The 13,693-nt window shown below is 39.4% G+C and overlaps 1 protein-coding gene across 1 annotated transcript in view; it reads left to right on the top strand.

The window, feature by feature from the left end:
* The first annotated feature begins 2,515 nt into the window (after positions 1-2,515).
* Positions 2,516-13,693, top strand: part of smash (smallish) — a 357,582-nt gene continuing 346,404 nt past the window's right edge. The window contains exon 1 of the mRNA XM_083119143.1: positions 2,516-2,679. The gene's annotated coding sequence lies outside the window, so the exon portion shown is untranslated. The remainder of the gene's footprint in view (positions 2,680-13,693) is intronic.

The raw sequence follows: 13,693 nt of genomic DNA, 5'->3' as shown, positions 1-13,693 counted from the left end.
GTAAATAGCACGAGTTTCGTAGGTTTGGAAATTAACTTACAGTAATGAAAATAGAGCATTTTATGCAATATTGATTTAATGATATCAGATATAATCTATATTAAGCTACGTATATTTTATGCTATAGTAATGATCTCAAAACGGTAGTTATTAGGATTATGCCTAACGTAAAATATAACATTCTATTCTCATTTTACATTTACAAAGAATTATCAACTTCGTTTGGAAGTTAAAAAAGTCATGCAGTGTCAAGCGATATTCTCACCGATATTACATCAGAAGATATTTCTTCAACATGTAAATAAATTATACATTTTGCCTATATTTCAAACATTTTGCCTTTGATGGATAATATTAAGCAACAAGCAATTAAATATTAAGACTTACCTTCGAGCTTGTTCAGCTTTTTAACCTCCTCCGTGGAATATTTGTTCCCTTGTTCTCGTATCTGTACGGGATTCGATATCCTCTGGTAGCTTGGTTTGATTTTCACTCTTTCAAGAACTTGCATTGATCATATCGTTAGAAAGCACGGAGTGAAATCTCGGCAACAGTGTTGGCTAAAATCTGCACCACGGAGTAGCCTATATTGCGACGAAACGCCACTTCAAAAGTTTTAATGATAAGCACTACTCTCTGAAGGTACGAAATGTTTTCATTTTTTCACATAGTATTTCAGATGCTTGCGGGAAGAACATGTGATCTTTGTTTCACCACGAAATCTTCCATACTAGTCATAATAGAAAGAAAATGCACCGGTATTAACAAGACTACCACTTCAGCGCCATCTGTACGCAGCAGTTTTAACATGACGGAGACCTTATATTTTCTATTATTTACTTAAATCCCTTCGATCGTAACAAAATTATAAGGTTCACATGTTCTAGTGAATAAAATAATCTTTTATATCGGAAATTTTTTTCCTTACCGAATCTATATTAATTGTACGGTTACCCTCAGAAATTTGGGTCTATGCTTTAGCATGGCTTTAGAACCGCCTTAAAGTCGACCAAATGTTTGCTACAAGCAAATTCATTCATTTCGAATAAAAATTCCTGCATCTTCCGTGGTGAACCGCAGGGCGTCCTAAAGTCAGTGGTCCCAAGATCGAATCATGGACAAGGCATTGACGTGTAATTGTATTTGTTCATTCATGTTTGTTTTTTTACCATTTCACCATTCATAGCGGCAGATATCGAGGCAACGAAAACGCAAAAACACAACAGATGCAGGCTCGTAGCCAGAATTTTATTTCTATCAGCAGCCGCCATCTAAAGGCGAAGTAGTTGTGAGGTAGAAGTCCTGAAGATGAATTTCTCACAACTTATTACGCAAGATGTTTAATCCTGCTAAGGAAATAATTACCACTAGGACACTCTTTCCAACGAAACATTTGTAGGATTTCTGGGAGCGGGGACGCGCATTTTTTTTTCCAGTCAACTTGTGAATGCGATTTCATTTCTTGCTCTCTGATTGGCTGTTGGAAAGTTACGGTGCTGTGATTGTATCTTGTTTGCGCTGTACGTTAGGTTAGGTTAGATTAGAAAGCAGCAAATTTGCGCTAAAATATAGGAAATAAGACATTCTCACAATCACAGCACCGTAACTTTCCAACAGCCAATCAGAGAGCAAGAAATGAAACCGCATTCACAAGTTGACTAGAAAAAAAAATCGCGAGCGGGACCCCCCTGACTACGTGCCTGAACAAAGGTCTCTTATGACTGTTATAATATTTTAAAAACGTTGCGATTAATTTAAAAGTATAAAGTGGCGAAAACGGCCATTATAATTTTGGATCATATTTATTTTTATCTTTTTTTTCCCAGCATCAATGCATTTTTCTTGCGTATTTGAACTCTGACGAGTGTTCACTGAGTGTTGGATTTACTATGTCGCCTCCGAACGTTCTACATTCGAGTTCCAGCCAGGGCATAGGTCATCCATTGCTATCCATTTCTATTTTCTGTTTGTATTTTACGTCATTTTCCTGCCCGTTTATGCTAATCCTGACGATGATGATTGTTTGAAACTCATGTGCCCAGACCGGAGCTCCAACACCGAACCTTTGGTGGCGAGATCGAGCGTCGATCACTCGAAACGCTCGCCACCGAGGTGGCTTAATCAGGCATCTTCCTCACCACAATTAACCAACCTAAATAGACATGTAAGTAGCCTTAAACGATCAAAATACAAACAAACTTACATATTTGTTTTCCTTTTCTTTACGTCAACAAAACGCATGTCTGGTGCCGATGCGAAAACACGTCGCAGGAATTCCCACACGCCCGCAACAGATTGTTTTCCAATCTTGCATTGAAAAGTTATGCAAACAACTAGCTCGTCGTTTCGTAACTCGTATGAGGGCACGAGAAGCCACGAGCGAAAACGCTCCGAGATCATAATCCCCGACCTGAATCGTGTTCCGCTCGTGGTTGAACCTAGATCCCGATCTTTCCAGCGGATCCGTACTCCAGGTAAGGGAGTCACAGGCGAAGGCACACAACGATGTCAGTTTGTAAGGACGGGTTAGCCTGTGTAGTAGTGTCGTTATTGTGAACTTCTCTGTAACCGTGTGCGTTTAATGAACTTTTAAAGTGCATTTCGGATTTGAAAGCGTTGTTATTTCATCGAAGCAGAGTTTGATATTTCATCGTGTGCACCTAGCAATCCCCAGCACAGGTAGGTCAGTATTTTTTAGGCGAGTAATGTTTGTAGATTCATAAATTCAGGATACCAGGAAGTGTGTGATTGCGTTGATGGTTGGGCAGCTCATATAACGGTAAGTCGCGGTCATTTGTTAGCTACTGTTTTGTGTAACTTCAAGAGTGTGAACACATGCGTGCTACAAAATCGTTGATAAAGGTTTACGTGCATTGTTGTCACAAGTTTAAAGCACTTGTGTGTACTACATGTTTGCAAACCTTTATCAAATGTTTTCCAGCTTGAGGTAATCCGTGAACACTAAACTAATTTCATTATTGTCTTACTTTTACAAAATAATTGGCTTAATTCCTCACGAGAGTAATAATCCCATTCCCTCTTGACATAATTTGTTATTAGAAACTGAATTTGTATGTTGTTTTTGACACATTGACGCACATTACGGAAATTTTGTTTTCACAAGACATTAGAGATAAAAATCATAAAATGGAAAGAATAAATGATGTAGACACGAAAATATCTCGCTGCTAGACCAACTTTCATACCCGATGAATTCTCTTTGAACGGAAAAAAAATTGGAAATTACTACGAGAATTTTCCACTTGCGTGACGAGGAATTTTTGTAAGGTGGGAGTGTCATTCTTTGGTTTTTTTACTAACAATCTTTACATGAATGTTACTTCCCTCCCTAGAAAGTCGAGCAAAGGGGCGAGGGGAAGGAAGACGAGGAACTTTCCAATCCGCCAACATGCCACTTGGAGATTATTGAATAAAACTGGCATTTGTATAAATGAAATTATCATTGTAAGCAGGCCAAGCTTTTGAAATATTTTAATATTTTTGCGTAAAATATACTGGATTCGTTACACTTTTCGATGAGATTTTTAAAAGTAATATTCTGAGTGGGTAGTTTGGAAGTAGTATGAGATATAGTTTTCGTAACTTTTCTTTTAACATTGAGTTTTTTTATTATTATTATCTGAAAAATACATACAAATTTGCATATATCGCAGACGAATTTGTAATCTCGTTATCAGTTCATCCACTATTTAATTCAATCTTTATTTGTAACACATTTTTCCAGGGATTTCCTTTATTTTAGTTCGTCAATGCAAATCATGTTCCGTCTTTCGACATTTTTTACAACTAATGCAAAGGGGATACGTATACCCCATATCACTGTTAGAACGCTCCGTTATTTTCTCTTCAAATTGCAAAATTCTAGCATGGGACACTGAACATCCCATTTTAATGTTTTGAATTTGCAGTTCGGTTGTTCAAACCGTCTGTGACATTTTTCATGAGAGTTAAAAGCATGATTTGCACAGATAAATAATTAATCTGTGATTGATTCATGTTATTATACTTTGCTCTTACTTGAACCAATGGATGTATTCCTAGAATCCATTTTTGTTATTAACTTTGTTTTATTATTACGAACGTGATTTAAAATCCGAATTACTCAAAACAATAGAAAGTACTGCATGTTTTGTAAAGCAAGAACGTTTTTCCCTCTCCCCGAAATCGATATTTGAACTGCAGGATCCAAAAATTAAAAGGAGAAATACTATGAAGCAAATGCAATGGATCCCGAACTGATCTTTTTACAGTTCTTCCCAGCACTAACCTGGTTAAATTTATGCTTTTGCTTACTTATAATTTTTTCTATGCACAATTACTTTCATGTGTAAGTTTGTAATGCTGGAAATAGCAGATACTCGGAGAAGTTCCATCTTGACGACACAAAAACCCTGCCGTGGTTGTAAACATAGGGGCTGAAAGACCAGAACTTCAAGAGCGGTGGAAGGACCTTGGATTCACAGACCTGCTGCGATGAGTTGGCCCACCTGACACCATTGCACTCAACAGGAAACGTAGCGGGACGGTTGGGCAGGGGGGTTAGAACTGGGCTCTCCTTCCGATGCGGTAAAGTTAGCGAATCTCTTACTTGTTTCTAGCCGTTTCATGGTGTCACGCGACTAATTTCGCGCAAATATGCGAATATTCTGACTTAGGTATTTATTCACTTCTTCTCTAAAATTTTTAAAATGGAATGTTGTTATTATTTTTCCTTTGTCATCGCCGCATCTCCCGATGAAATCTTGAGATGTTCCTATCAGCGGCGACGTTAGAAAAACATTGGAAGAGGTGTCTAAAATGGGAGGATACTGACAGAGGGGGCACACAAAAATTCTAAATAATTCGAAATATAATACTAACCAAAATATTTTGTCTAAAACTTGGGAAAGAGGGGAACTTTTTGGGAGCCGTGAATTACCCGGGCATCCCCCTTTAACGTTGCCACTGTTCAGTGTACTTCATCATGTAGCTTATTTCTTATTAAGCTTTCAATTCTCGAAGGAGCGTTGTAGGTAATGTTGGAAGATATGAATTATAGTCTCTGTTTCGTATACGTATGATTCGTTTCTACTAGAAATCACGTGGGAGCAGCCTTCCGGATTGGCCCAGCTTACCACCATATATTTATTGGCAGTATGTTATTTGAAAGTATGGTTCCAGTACTGGGATCTGTTAACTGTGGCGATAAAGATGAGTGAGTGGCACGATGAAATGAGAAATAAAAGCGCAATACCTTGACTCGGATCCTAATCCTGGGAATCATAGGGAAACCCAAGGTCAATAGTGGGAATACTTAAAGATGTCCTTCTGGGAAATACTGTTTTAGTTGTAGGGATGGACATGAGGGATAGCCTGCAACCTAATGCAGTAGGGTGCCCATGTGATGATGGACCTTTTTTTTGCCAGTTCTTACTAAATGTTTGTTTTTTTATTCAGTGTTTATTTCTTGTAGAAAATTGTAGCCCAAAGGGTATAACGTTCTTTCTCATTATCCCCCTTATGGCACGGCGCCCACCCAGCGTCGAATAACATGGGTACCTGGGGGAAACCCTGTGGGGTAAAGGCGGTCAGGGGCGTGATGCTGATCACATCACCCCCACTCACGACCGGATCAAGAAAGTGTGGCACCCCCTATACGCCTTCATGGCGTGGTGCTAAGTACAGGGGAGCACTTTACCTTTACCTTTTATGGCACGGCACTCTGCTGCAAGAACGAAGTCAATGTAAACAAATGCACGTGGCTTCCGAGAAATCTTATTGGGTATTCCAGTCGCAGCTGCGCAGGGATCTTCCGCGTAGAAATATATTCATGGAAAAAGAAAACCAGAACTAACATATAGGAGCGGATTTCTCAGACGTCACGTAGTTTTGTTTACATTAACTTAATTCTTACAGTGGATGTAGAATAGTTGTAGTCGTAAACATTGCCCACTCCCACATCATCCCTAGATTTTTGTGTACTGTAAAGTTTGCTACACTGCCATTCTCATCTCGATGGTTATAGCCTGAAAAAGTAATGTATAGCTTTGGACAAACTTAAAGAAACTTTGGACAAACTTAAAGAAACTTTTATCGCATTTCACTTGGTGAATTTTCTGTCACTTAGGTAATCATGACGATTGATGTGGTGATTGGATGGTATTGGTGAAGCCCGCCTCCGTTGTGGAATGGCCACCATAACGCGCCACGAAACCGCTCGTACGTTTATAATATACATTATATGATCAGTTTATCGTTCATCCTCATTGTCGCGAGTAGTTCAAGAGGTAGGGAGAAATTGATGACACTTAACAAAGAGACCTCTATGCTGGGACTCGAACTTGGAACTTTTGATAGGAAGATCGTGATTAGGCTCCTTAGCGCGCTAGGTCCCCGTGATGGAGGGTGTCATGAATTTGCGTAACATGTCTATTCAGATAGGCAGATGAAGAGAAGATTGTACCTGCTACATATGCAAGACCCGCATGCATTGTTCATAAGTACACGACATGTGATGTCAGTGACAATGGTTTGCTGAGTAAGGACATGTGTCGTGCATTGTTGTCAAAAGAGTGGAAGGCGTTGTTGTCCCTGAGGACCTAATGAATCTCTAGATTTCTGCGACACTGTCTTGTTTAAGTGGGGGAGAGTAAGCATAGACGGATTTAAATACGGACACGGAAAGGGGGGGGGGGGGGGGTGAACACTCGCCCCTCGAGACTTCTAAAAGAGATCTAAAATTAAGTGCCCACTCTTTCTTGTGACATATTCGTCCTGTCAAAATGTAATAGGCATATTTAGTGATAAAAATAAAATGAAAATTTATAGATAATGATGAATATTATGAAAGCCTTCATTGTTTGAATCACGTAACAACAATGATTAGATGTGGCACACCGAAATCTTTTTGATTGTCATCCCGTTACCCGTACCGGAAATTCCAGCGCAGCCACTATTCATGAGGGCTTCAAGTTTCATTTTGAAAACAATAATAGTGCGTAAAGTATGTAATATATGGCAACTTGCAGTTATGAGTACGAGATATCCCAAGCTCTTTTTCTGTCACGTTACCCACTCTCCAGTCTCGTTTATGAAATCATTGGGCATGCTGTTATCAGTATGATATAGAAGAAAACACTTCTTATTTTCACAGCAGCAGTACAAAAAATATATAGAAATATTCCAAATTCGTATTTTGAATTTTTGCAAGGCCAAACTGAGAATTTAATTTACTACCAAGCTCCATTATATTCAGAAACTACTTTTGTTTGCGACTGTGCACATGCCGATTTGCAAACTATGTGAACTTCCTTGTATCACGAACTTAATCGATTTGTTATCCTTGGAAGTATCACTGATGGATCACAAAGGCATTTATTATGTCACTGTTATATAAGATATGCCGCTGTTTCAAAAAGAAATAACTTATTGCATAACATATCTTGAGATACAGATACTTGTGTTGTATTTTGAGATAGTGATGCTGCGGTGTTGTGAAAAGATTTTGGTGTGTTTCTATTGAGGATGCGGGGAGTGTCCTTTCATCTGCCACCACAGAACTGCACCAACTCTATATAGGGTAGGTCCATCATAGCAGTGGTGTTTTATTTGTACACTAGGTTCAGTGCGTACCGTTTGATGTAATTTCTGGTCTTTTTTTCACTTTGAAGTATCGTATCCAGCAAGGTAGGCAGATGCAATGATGACTAATATTGTTGCCTAGCCTGTGTTATTTAGTCTCTCCCGTATGCGTATGGTGAAACAATGTCGCGTGTTCGGATCTCATGGAATGTCATGATTTTGCACATACGGACACACATGTGTGTATGTGTATTTTAGGAGCAGTGTGCGTATGTGTATTTTAGGGGCATTGCCCCGTTATCTCCGATCTTCGCCACACAGAAACGTAATCTAAACGACTTGTATTACGGTTTGTTAAGTTGCCAATTTTCATAATATTTCTACAAGGTGGCGCAAAGCAAAAGTGGCCCTATAGCTTGGGTTTTAAATTAAGTTATTATTATAAGTTATACTTGTAAGTTTTATGTCCTAAATTTTTAAAGATAACATCCAATAAATGACCACCATTCGAATTGATGCAAATTTGGGCTCTTTTTATTGCGTTGGTGGTGTTGGAAAGAATCTGCGGGGAAATGTTTTCAATTTCATGCTGAATATTGTCCTTTAGTTGCTGTAAGGTTTATTCAGAATAAACCAATGACTTCAAATATCCCCAAAGGAAAAAATCTGGAGCGGTTAAATCGGGGGACCTGGCCGGCCATGGAAAATCACCAAAACGGGATATTACTCTGCTCGGAAAAGTGTCACGCAAAAGAGCTATGTTTCGCGGGCTGTATGTGGGGTATACTTATTCATTTTCGCACACAATAAATTTTGTGAGTATCTTCTATTTAACTGACAAAACACTACTGATATAAACAACAAGATGTCAAAATAAAGGTCAGTTCAAGTAGGATGATGACTTTTGCGGCACCTGTTGTTACAGTTTTCCAGGTAGGAGACGAAAATTTCCCAACTACAGTGATCATGTAAGCGTACATTTTTTAATGTATTTTATGTTACTTTTGCGTCATTTTTTTGGTCCTCCCCGATGTCATAGTGGTAACGTCGTTGCCTTGTAATCAAGAGGTCGTGGGTTTAGAATGTAGTTCCAGTCTCGATTAGCCTATCTGTGCACAAAGTGGACTCAAACAAACAAACGTCGTTTTTCTGCCATATTTAGCTAATTGGAACAATGAGCTGAGTGTTCATTAAATTAAGATAAAGGGACACTCAGGCCCGAACCGGAGTTCGATCCCAGGTCCCCTGGAGTCGTAGCGCGCTGTGGCGTGACAGCAAGAGGTATCAAAATCCGCTGGATGTTTGCTTTGGAGGCGGCCTCGAGACGAAAGATCAAAGGAATGAATGCTCGCGACAATTTACAGGGATGTTATAGTCTTGTTACGGCTCGGGATGGGACAGAACGTTTGATATCCTCAGACTTGAGGTAGGTAAAGGCTGTCGGAGCGTTTTGTCGATCTCACCAGTTCGATCTGCAAAACGTTACCTCCACATCTGCAATGGAATGTTGCTAAGTACCTAATACTGATCTTTAAAGGCCTGTACTGTGTGATGTATCCGGACAATTGTCTAGAGTACAAAGCTGCTGAACAATTGGACAGTTGACCACACCCTTCTTGGAAGCTTTCGTGACCTTCAGCGAGAGAGAATTCCTTCATTAGGACCTTCCTTGTAAACAAGTCATGTCCTCCGCCTCTATCCAGCAGCCACAAGGAGCATCGCTCGAGATGTTCGACGTCTCTTCACGTATGGGAAAACCACATGTCTTCCCTCGCTGACGGCGAACCGAGCGAGATAACCGAAAAGCATTAGGACAATTATCTTCAACACTAATGCTATTTATGTGATGTTTCCTGACGCCTGCTTTTATCTGCGTCGTGAAAACCTACTTTATGGCATTCCAGCGTTGTCATCGCAGGCATTTCTTAGTTGTGCAACGGTGGAAGTGCTAATTATTTCATGCTCCTTCGGTGTCGTCCTAGTCTGATTTGTGGATACTCGTTAAAACTATAATTTTGGTTACAGTAGTATCCGTCGCTTTTTTACCTCTTGGGTTAATTACGACGATGTGGATGATGGAATGGACAAACACAATAGGGTTCGAACCTGGATCCACTGGCTTCGTAGCCCGTTAGCCTAACACTCCGACCCATGGGGTGTAAGGGGTGACCCTTCCACGTAGTACACCCAAATATCAACGTCACTTTCACGTAGTACACCCTGGACTGCATTTTGCCGACTTACGAGGCTCTGGCGTCCGGACCTACGGCCAGTATAATCCTCTGCAGGATTGTGCATGTTGTCCTGCGTTTTATCCTTCTTCGTGCTGAGTACCCCTTTACGGCCTCAGCTTTTAACCCAGGTAAGAATATTTTAGTCCTCCGACATCATAGTTATGTTACGTTAGTTATATTTTGGTTATGATAAGAGACTGGACACCGTGACGGGTGCAAAATAGCGGAAGTACTGACAATTTCAGATTCAATCAATCAATCAATCAATAACACTCCGCCAGGAAGCCCCGTACACAACACATATTACAAGAAATGCATATTTGGAGCTAAGAGCTATTATTTATCTTTCTTTTGCGGGGTTTGGGGGGGCTGACTGGTTGATTGGAGGCGTACGTGCCCTGCCTCCTCCGCGGCGCATTCTCTGTTGGAACCCAACAAATATCAGATTTACAATATTTTTAGAAGAATATTCTGAAAACCAAGGGGAAAAGTTTTCTCCACAATTATTTTATTCAAGTTTCGCAAATTTATGCTTGAAATCCTTAAATTGTACCTAACCCCTTTCAATTTATCACCATATAAGAGAAGCGGTTATGTCTTTTTATTTTTTCCCACCATTTCAAGCATTTAATGTTCTTTGTGTTTTAGGAATGCAGGGATAGAAGTTATGGCCTCCGTTAACCCCCACGCCACTGCTCCAGTTCCATGGCAGCATTACGGCGTGATGGGCGAAATTACCTAGCAACACTAACTTTGATTAAACTCGCACGTGCACGCGGACAAAGGGCAAAGCGTTCCTCGTCTCCCGACATGCTTCAAGGTGCGTGAAGAATCATGTTTACTTCGTACTCTCGTTCCCAACCTGTCTGACGTACTCATCGGTTTACGCACGTACAGGGTGTATCGTCACGGTATTCATCTCCATATTGTGAAAGGATTTGTCTACGAGCATCAGAATCCAATCCTCCCCCAATTTTATAGAAATTAAGAGATCCTACAACTATCCACTGCACTCGTAATTATCGACCCTGACTTCACGCTCCGCTCTTTAAATTACCCCGCGGGTAATAGATACCTATGCATTTACCTCGTAGTCGTTGAAATGCCTTCTTTTCATTTCTTTAAAATTATATTTTATCATTGTCGTTTTTAGAAATTTACAAAATTTACGAAAAAATTCTTTTTCTTATATATAGGTACCGGGTGTCCCAGAAGTCTTTCCCTGATGACAAACTTTAGTTATATCCGCTATAATCAATGTAGAGATGTGAAAGTGGTGCGAAAATGTTGGAATACTAACCAAGTTTATTTGATGCAGGTTTCATTAATGTGGCTGTAGTGTAGCAGTGTCAGTGCCAAGGAATCCGGAATTAAGAGCCCGTATCACCGCTGGTGACGATACCTAAAAAATAGGTTCTTGCGTCGACGTTCTGTGCTCGAACAGTCAAGTGTGTGGCATTTAAATTTTACTGAGTTAAAGATCAAATATGAAATTTGTTATGTCGTTAAGCCTTTTTTTAAATACATTATTTATTACGTAGTTTTCCTTATCTCAATTTCGTAAAATTCACTTGCTCGCCAATTATATGTAATAACTTAAATCAACATTTTAAATAACAAGAAAACTTCTACTGTTCTTCTACAGCAGAGAAATGAAACTGATCTTACATAATTTTCTTTAGAATGTCTGTAGTTCGTCGACGTACAGAGCAATGTATGTAAATTTTAACTTTGACGTTTCTAAGCTGGTCGCGCTAGCCGTTTCCCCCTCTGTACCGCTCGCGCTCAACCCCGCCCCCCCCCCCCCCTCCTCGGCCCTTTTTTCTTTCACAATCGGCCGGTCTTCCAAGAAAACCGCATGCTGAGAGCTAGGAAAAGAAAAAAAGAATCCAGGGAAAGGTTTTGGGGGAGAATCAATGGTTTGGGCGATGCTTGTAAACAGTTCTTCACTATGCTATATCCTAATACTAAATCACGATGGGGTTGTAGTGCAATGACAACAGTGAAGAACGGGGGATTTCTCCAGTATATTGTTCACAAATGGGAAGGGCTGGTTGCACAGACTCAAGTACACCTTTACAAAAGGTTTGCCTGCAAAAGAAAAATTGTGCCAAATTATAACTTTTTTTTGTGAGAACACGAAAGTCCATTACCAAGGGATTTTTTTAGGGGGAAGGTGACTTTACTCAAAGTTTTTAGGTAAATATTGTGTAAATTCTATCTGGTGGTGGATTATCAACCAGTCACGCAAATGAATGACTTTTTAGCTGTCGATCATAAATAAGTTCAATGAACGTTCATTGTCAGTTTGAGATATTTCTGAGGGTCAATGGTAAAAAATACTTGATGGAAATAGTGCTATTTTTAAACATTTTGAACGTCCGTTCAACTTAATTTCGAATTTGGCTCCTTTCATGATTTGTAAGTAGGGGGATAAAATATATTTACTTAATACTTTACTGCGTTATTTTATCACCAATTACATATATATATATATATATATATATTACAGTCAGACCCAAAGAAGTCACAACATAAGATAGTTCTGTGTCATCATATACAAAAATACTTTTAGGCATAGGTCTTATGTAAAATAAAATACATTAATTATATGTTGTTTTTTCTTTTCCAAAGACATTATTTAGTGGAATAATATGACAGACTTACTATTGATAATGACCATACAAAACACACCATAGAAATTTCATTCACTTTCAACTTTCTGGGGCCGGCCACCGTGGGGGAGTGGTTAGCACATCGCGCTACGACGCCAGGGGTCCCGGGTTCGAATTCCGTCTTGGCCGCGGATGTTTGTGAGTGTCCATTCATCAATTTCATCATATCATCACTTATTCCCTTCTTCGCAAATTGGCTAAAAGTGGCACAAAAAGCGAAGTAAAATAAAGCAAATCAATCAACTTTCTGGATATACGACAAATAACACTATTTCTGTATAAGGAATTTTAGGCGTGCTCAGATCCTCCGATTATGGGGAGCAAGGGCCTTGATAAGAGTTCAGCTGACGAAATAAAGCCTTCATTCCATCTCACTGTTTTTATTACATTGATGGGAACAAAACAGGGTCGTGTGTGTCCCGACGCATCTAAAATCACTTTATTAGATGAATTTCAACTTCAGTGGCACCATTGTTCTCTGCTGGCGCTTTATTTTCCATCTCTGCCGTTCAAAGACTATTGTACGTATAAACGTGGTTTAGTACCGCAAATTCAAAAGAACTACACATAATTTATTCATGTGCAATATATGGGCAATTTATTCTGCAGACACATACAGATAATACAACTAAAGAATAAAATATGTGGAGGTGTTAATAAGAAATTTGCTAGTGGGAGAGTCCAATTACATAGGAAGTAATACACTACCCTTTCCTTACGTAGTTACTTGGAACTTTCGTAGGTTTGAAAATAGTATTTACTTTTATTTCTATAAAAGCATAATGTTGTTTAAGAACTGTTATTAGATTCTTCTGCACTAAATTTCTAAGTGAGGCTATTAAGGGGCAACTTCTCCCTTCCCCCCCATTTACTCACCGTATGCAAAGAGTGTGAATACTTTTTTGCTGAAATGGGAAAGTGAACCACAGCAAGAAACTAATAATATACGTCTGTTTTTATGAACAGCTGCAGAATTACCTACAAACTTGTTGAAATTCACAGTTTTGCTAGCTTGTACTCATTGGATGAAATACATACAGCCAGGGACGGAGCTACAAGGAGGTCAGGAGGGATGAAACCCCAACAACATATCTAAGCTCCCTGTAGCCCCCAGATTTTTATAGTACGGTAGACGCCTTTCGATCGAAAATTAAAGAAGTAGAAGCTATCTTACGTAATATTTTCCATTATAAAACTTCCCTT

Source organism: Lepisma saccharinum, chromosome 3, assembly GCF_977018435.1.
Source record: "Lepisma saccharinum chromosome 3, izLepSacc3.1, whole genome shotgun sequence".
Lineage (NCBI taxonomy): Eukaryota > Metazoa > Arthropoda > Insecta > Zygentoma > Lepismatidae > Lepisma > Lepisma saccharinum.
This window is presented reverse-complemented; position numbering and strand designations above follow the sequence as displayed.